This window comes from Coregonus clupeaformis, unplaced genomic scaffold, assembly GCF_020615455.1.
Source record: "Coregonus clupeaformis isolate EN_2021a unplaced genomic scaffold, ASM2061545v1 scaf2370, whole genome shotgun sequence".
Classification (NCBI taxonomy): domain Eukaryota; kingdom Metazoa; phylum Chordata; class Actinopteri; order Salmoniformes; family Salmonidae; genus Coregonus; species Coregonus clupeaformis.
Genome location: NW_025535824.1, coordinates 62,501 through 70,000, shown reverse-complemented (window position 1 = coordinate 70,000; position 7,500 = coordinate 62,501). Strand labels below are relative to the sequence as shown.

General features: G+C 42.7%; 2 non-coding genes and 1 pseudogene across 2 annotated transcripts; all 3 read right to left on the bottom strand.

Annotated features, from left to right (window-relative positions):
- Positions 1-1,240: 1,240 nt before the first annotated feature.
- LOC121565426 lies at positions 1,241-1,359 on the bottom strand (annotated as a pseudogene).
- A 2,511-nt stretch (positions 1,360-3,870) lies between these two features.
- LOC121566385 lies at positions 3,871-3,989 on the bottom strand. Its single transcript, XR_006660149.1, has one exon. It is a non-coding gene; the product is annotated as a 5S ribosomal RNA (ribosomal RNA).
- Positions 3,990-5,146: 1,157 nt separating this feature from the next.
- Positions 5,147-5,265, bottom strand: LOC121565081. The gene has a single exon (XR_006000389.2). It is a non-coding gene; the product is annotated as a 5S ribosomal RNA (ribosomal RNA).
- Between the last annotated feature and the right edge of the window lie 2,235 nt (positions 5,266-7,500).

The following is a 7,500-nucleotide window of genomic DNA, read 5'->3' as shown; positions in this document are numbered from 1 at the left end:
AACACCACTAAGTGTACAAATTAAAAACATAAGATTAAAAACATAAGATAACGTCACACACACTGCAGGTCGCAACAGAGACGCTGCTACCCGCTCTTTTCTTAGTTACGTTCATGGTTATGTTACGTATGACGAAAGCGCGTAAGTGCAAGCCCTCAGAAACCCATAGAGATTGTATTGAAAGCTCTGAAATTTGAAAAAAATAGATTTTACATGGGAGTCTATGACAGACTTCTGGGCGATTTTCAACCTGACTGAAATCGCCCCAAAAAGGGGGGCCATTTGAAGCACGACTTTAGCCTGATTGGACATTTAGTGGCACTGTGGCAGATCAGACGTCTAGATTACAACACTGATAACTACTGTTGCCGTGATATAATTGATTAGAAAAAAAATCCCTTCCTTTTCCCGTTTGGCAGTGCGTCGCCCATATCGCCCTAATGAACACACCGCCCCTGGTGGACATATAACATCCAATTGTGCTGTTTTGCTATTAAAAAGGTGTACTTTTGAGAGCGAAAACCTGCCAAAACAGGGACAAACGGTCAACGGGGAAATCTAAACGGAGAAAAGGGAACTTGGGAATTAACGGAATCAGGCAAAACATTGAAGGGATTGTATAGTGCCCTAATGGACTACAGACATTGACTGTCTCCTAGACTAAAAACAAAGGCTGCATGTACTGCCTATATTTTGAGGGAAACGCACTGTCCATTATTTTATTTGATTTGATCAGGGCAGGGCAGCACACAAACTGCATTTAGTCCAATAACAATACATTATATTATTAGGGTGATAAATAAAAAGCAGTTGCTCCATGACAAAAGAGCACGCTCTACTGGGACAAAGAGCTTACAGCACCTGGTATTCCCAGGCGGTCTCCCATCCAAGTACTAACCAGGCCCGACCCTGCTTAGCTTCCTAGATCGGGCGTATTTTTTTTTTTTTTTATCTCATAGCTTCACAGCTTATTTTTTTTACATATCATAGCTTCATATTTCACATCACATCTTCACATCTCATAGCTTCACAGCTTATTTTTACATATCATAGCTTCATATTTCACATCACATCTTCACAGCTTATTTTTACATATCATAGCTTCATATTTCACATCACATCTTCACATCTCATAGCTTCACAGCTTATTTTTACATATCATAGCTTCATATTTCACATCACATCTTCACATCTCAGCATATAACACAGATTATCAGTCCACGTCATAGCTTCTTATATGCTTTTACAGCAACTGGTATTCCAAGGTGGTCCCCCATCCAAGTACTAACCAGCCCTAAACCTGCTTAGCTTCCGAGATCTGACGAGATCGGGCGTATTCAGGCTGGTATGGCCGTAAGCGAGGGAACAACTCTTGGTACACTATATAAAGTCAATGTGTCACTCACTCTGAAAGGGACACAGAAACGTATCCACTTTGTGACACAAACTGAAGAAGCTCAACCCCTGCTTACATTTCCAATATATATATATATATATATTTGAGTCTTGTTGGGGGGGAGAGGGCATATCCTATGTTGATTTATGACAAGTTCATTGACTAGGGCCCTATAAAATAGGCGTTGCGGACCGAATCACGGAATCCAGACATTAAACCGAAATTCAACAATATTCAAACATTTATTGAACTTAGTAAGAAATCAACTAAATCTATTCAACTTGTTAGAAAACGCATTCATTTGCCCAAGTCAATCATAAGACATGAACAAAATGCATCAGTGATTCGTATTTCCATGAACCAAACAAAGGTCTCTTCCTGGTGCATGCTTGCATTTAAGGGTAACTACACCCCAACATCTAAATGTCTTACATTTTTCCCAGACCTCACAAATGGTCACCTGATAGGGTTTAAACATTGTTGTGGACATCAGTGGCGGCTCCTGAAAAAATTCTCAGGGGGGCAATTTTTCTGATGATTTAGGTGACCTACACACATTTTAAAAAAGATATGTCCAGCAACAACATGAAGACAGGGGCAGCATATAAGTCAATACCAGAAGCATTTATTGACTGATCTCAAAAGTGTTGGCTTACCAGGGTTGGTGGAGCCCTCAGTTTCATCTTTGCCTCGCAAAGCTAACTCAAACTGGTGGTGGCAGAGAACGCCTTTGGTATTGTCCCATAGCACAAATCAAGAGTCCTATTTTTCCTAGTGTGACATTTCACATACTGATGGTATGTGCGCAAGACTTTGTGCAAGGTACAGTTGTTAAAATCCCCTAAAATAAATTTGGGTGCGTCGGGGGAGATGGATTCCAGTTTCTGTGACAGATTATAAATAATCTCTGATGCCTTTGTTATATTAGCTTTTGGTTGAATGTACACAACGGTAACAAACAATTGGGGGAACTCACGGGGCAGATAGTAAGGTCGCAGTGACACAGAAAGCAGTTCAATGTCGGGGGTACAGAGTCGCTCTCTTACCAGGATCGATTTACACCACTGGTCCCTGACAGACGCCCCGGCCGTGAAGTTTCCCTGTGACTGTCAGATCGCGGTCCGCTCTGACCAGGGTGAAGCCGGCCGGCTCCACTTCTCTGTCCGGGACTCTGTCATCCAGCCAAGTCTCAGTAAATGCCAGCAAACAGGCCTCCCGATATTCGTGTTGGAAGCGCAGATTCGCTGACAACTCATCCGCTTTCCCCCCTCAGTGACTGGGCATTAATCAGCAAGGTGGTGGGTAAGGGAAGTTTGTTCTTAATTTTTTTAAGTCGTTGTCTGATTCCCCCGCGTTTTCCACGTTTGCATTTGGGTTTGTAATCCACTCGCAGACAATCAGGTATTAGATGGGCCATTGGGATATCCATCGCGTTGGTATTTGAGTTGCATTGTAGTAAAAACTCCCTGCTGTATTGGATTCCGCTGCCAGCAGCGTTTTCATTATTTAGTCCGTTCGTAGCGGGTATGTACACGATCAACAAGATCAGTCCAACACCCCACCACAGGAAATCCATGGTTGGCAGAATGTTTGTAAACTAAGTGTACAAATTAAAAACATAAAATAACACCACTAAGTGTACAAATTAAAAACATAAGATTAAAAACATAAGATAACGTCACACACACTGCAGGTCGCAACAGAGACGCTGCTACCCGCTCTTTTCTTAGTTACGTTCATGGTTATGTTACGTATGACGAAAGCGCGTAAGTGCAAGCCCTCAGAAACCCATAGAGATTGTATTGAAAGCTCTGAAATTTGAAAAAAATAGATTTTACATGGGAGTCTATGACAGACTTCTGGGCGATTTTCAACCTGACTGAAATCGCCCCAAAAAGGGGGGCCATTTGAAGCACGACTTTAGCCTGATTGGACATTTAGTGGCACTGTGGCAGATCAGACGTCTAGATTACAACACTGATAACTACTGTTGCCGTGATATAATTGATTAGAAAAAAAATCCCTTCCTTTTCCCGTTTGGCAGTGCGTCGCCCATATCGCCCTAATGAACACACCGCCCCTGGTGGACATATAACATCCAATTGTGCTGTTTTGCTATTAAAAAGGTGTACTTTTGAGAGCGAAAACCTGCCAAAACAGGGACAAACGGTCAACGGGGAAATCTAAACGGAGAAAAGGGAACTTGGGAATTAACGGAATCAGGCAAAACATTGAAGGGATTGTATAGTGCCCTAATGGACTACAGACATTGACTGTCTCCTAGACTAAAAACAAAGGCTGCATGTACTGCCTATATTTTGAGGGAAACGCACTGTCCATTATTTGATTTGATTTGATCAGGGCAGGGCAGCACACAAACTGCATTTAGTCCAATAACAATCCATTATATTATTAGGGTGATAAATAAAAAGCAGTTGCTCCATGACACAAGAGCACGCTCTACTGGGACAAAAAGCTTACAGCACCTGGTATTCCCAGGCGGTCTCCCATCCAAGTACTAACCAGGCCCGACCCTGCTTAGCTTCCGAGATCGGACGAGATCGGGCGTATTCAGGCTGGTATGGCCGTAAGCGAGGGAACAACTCTTGGTACACTATATAAAGTCAATGTGTCACTCACTCTGAAAGGGACACAGAAACGTATCCACTTTGTGACACAAACTGAAGAAGCTCAACCCCTGCTTACATTTCCAATATATATATATATATATTTGAGTCTTGTTGGGGGGGAAGAGGGCATATCCTATGTTGATTTATGACAAGTTCATTGACTAGGGCCCTATAAAATAGGCGTTGCGGACCGAATCACGGAATCCAGACATTAAACCGAAATTCAACAATATTCAAACATTTATTGAACTTAGTAAGAAATCAACTAAATCTATTCAACTTGTTAGAAAACGCATCCATTTGCCCAAGTCAATCATAAGACATGAACAAAATGCATCAGTGATTCGTATTTCCATGAACTTTCTGAAACGGCACAGGAATGCCCCTGTCTGTGTGCATGTGTGCGGTGCGCGCGTATGTCTACACTTTGTGTAGCCGTTAGCGATGATGCTAATGATAACCTTCTTCTGGTAGGGAAGGAATGGCTTTCCCCAAAACCTTCGCAAGTAAATGTTAACTACAAAGTAGCCTATGCCTGCATGGCAGAATTATACCGTGATCATTTGCATCACTCCAGTTGCCATTTGTTCTACAGCAACACCGCTTAACCAAACAAAGGTCTCTTCCTGGTGCATGCTTGCATTTAAGGGTAACTACACCCCAACATCTAAATGTCTTACATTTTTCCCAGACCTCACAAATGGTCACCTGATAGGGTTTAAACATTGTTGTGGACATAGAACATCCAATTGTGCTGTTTTGCTATTAAAAAGGTGTACTTTTGAGAGCGAAAACCTGCCAAAACAGGGACAAACGGTCAACGGGGAAATCTAAACGGAGAAAAGGGAACTTGGGAATTAACGGAATCAGGCAAAACATTGAAGGGATTGTATAGTGCCCTAATGGACTACAGACATTGACTGTCTCCTAGACTAAAAACAAAGGCTGCATGTACTGCCTATATTTTGAGGGAAACGCACTGTCCATTATTTGATTTGATTTGATCAGGGCAGGGCAGCACACAAACTGCATTTAGTCCAATAACAATCCATGATATTATTAGGGTGATAAATAAAAAGCAGTTGCTCCATGACACAAGAGCACGCTCTACTGGGACAAAAGCTTACAGCACCTGGTATTCCCAGGCGGTCTCCCATCCAAGTACTAACCAGGCCCGACCCTGCTTAGCTTCCGAGATCGGACGAGATCGGGTGTATTCAGGCTGGTATGGCCGTAAGCAAGGGAACAACTCTTGGTACACTATATAAAGTCAATGTGTCACTCACTCTGAAAGGGACACAGAAACGTATCCACTTTGTGACACAAACTGAAGAAGCTCAACCCCTGCTTACATTTCCAATATATATATATATATATATTTGAGTCTTGTTGGGGGGGAAGAGGGCATATCCTATGTTGATTTATGACAAGTTCATTGACTAGGGCCCTATAAAATAGGCGTTGCGGACCGAATCACGGAATCCAGACATTAAACCGAAATTCAACAATATTCAAACATTTATTGAACTTAGTAAGAAATCAACTAAATCTATTCAACTTGTTAGAAAACGCATTCATTTGCCCAAGTCAATCATAAGACATGAACAAAATGCATCAGTGATTCGTATTTCCATGAACCAAACAAAGGTCTCTTCCTGGTGCATGCTTGCATTTAAGGGTAACTACACCCCAACATCTAAATGTCTTACATTTTTCCCAGACCTCACAAATGGTCACCTGATAGGGTTTAAACATTGTTGTGGACATCAGTGGCGGCTCCTGAAAAAATTCTCAGGGGGGGCAATTTTTCTGATGATTTAGGTGACCTACACACATTTTAAAAAAGATATGTCCAGCAACAACATGAAGACAGGGGCAGCATATAAGTCAATACCAGAAGCATTTATTGACTGATCTCAAAAGTGTTGGCTTACCAGGGTTGGTGGAGCCCTCAGTTTCATCTTTGCCTCGCAAAGCTAACTCAAACTGGTGGTGGCAGAGAACGCCTTTGGTATTGTCCCATAGCACAAATCAAGAGTCCTATTTTTCCTAGTGTGACATTTCACATACTGATGGTATGTGCGCAAGACTTTGTGCAAGGTACAGTTGTTAAAATCCCCTAAAATAAATTTGGGTGCGTCGGGGGAGATGGATTCCAGTTTCTGTGACAGATTATAAATAATCTCTGATGCCTTTGTTATATTAGCTTTTGGTTGAATGTACACAACGGTAACAAACAATTGGGGGAACTCACGGGGCAGATAGTAAGGTCGCAGTGACACAGAAAGCAGTTCAATGTCGGGGGTACAGAGTCGCTCTCTTACCAGGATCGATTTACACCACTGGTCCCTGACAGACGCCCCGGCCGTGAAGTTTCCCTGTGACTGTCAGATCGCGGTCCGCTCTGACCAGGGTGAAGCCGGCCGGCTCCACTTCTCTGTCCGGGACTCTGTCATCCAGCCAAGTCTCAGTAAATGCCAGCAAACAGGCCTCCCGATATTCGTGTTGGAAGCGCAGATTCGCTGACAACTCATCCGCTTTCCCCCTCAGTGACTGGGCATTAATCAGCAAGGTGGTGGGTAAGGGAAGTTTGTTCTTAATTTTTTTAAGTCGTTGTCTGATTCCCCCGCGTTTTCCACGTTTGCATTTGGGTTTGTAATCCACTCGCAGACAATCAGGTATTAGATGGGCCATTGGGATATCCATCGCGTTGGTATTTGAGTTGCATTGTAGTAAAAACTCCCTGCTGTATTGGATTCCGCTGCCAGCAGCGTTTTCATTATTTAGTCCGTTCGTAGCGGGTATGTACACGATCAACAAGATCAGTCCAACACCCCACCACAGGAAATCCATGGTTGGCAGAATGTTTGTAAACTAAGTGTACAAATTAAAAACATAAAATAACACCACTAAGTGTACAAATTAAAAACATAAGATTAAAAACATAAGATAACGTCACACACACTGCAGGTCGCAACAGAGACGCTGCTACCCGCTCTTTTCTTAGTTACGTTCATGGTTATGTTACGTATGACGAAAGCGCGTAAGTGCAAGCCCTCAGAAACCCATAGAGATTGTATTGAAAGCTCTGAAATTTGAAAAAAATAGATTTTACATGGGAGTCTATGACAGACTTCTGGGCGATTTTCAACCTGACTGAAATCGCCCCAAAAGGGGGGGGGGCCATTTGAAGCACGACTTTAGCCTGATTGGACATTTAGTGGCACTGTGGCAGATCAGACGTCTAGATTACAACACTGATAACTACTGTTGCCGTGATATAATTGATTAGAAAAAAAATCCCTTCCTTTTCCCGTTTGGCAGTGCGTCGCCCATATCGCCCTAATGAACACACCGCCCCTGGTGGACATATAACATCCAATTGTGCTGTTTTGCTATTAAAAAGGTGTACTTTTGAGAGCGAAAACCTGCCAAAACAGGGACAAACGGTCAACGGGGAAATCTAAACGGAGA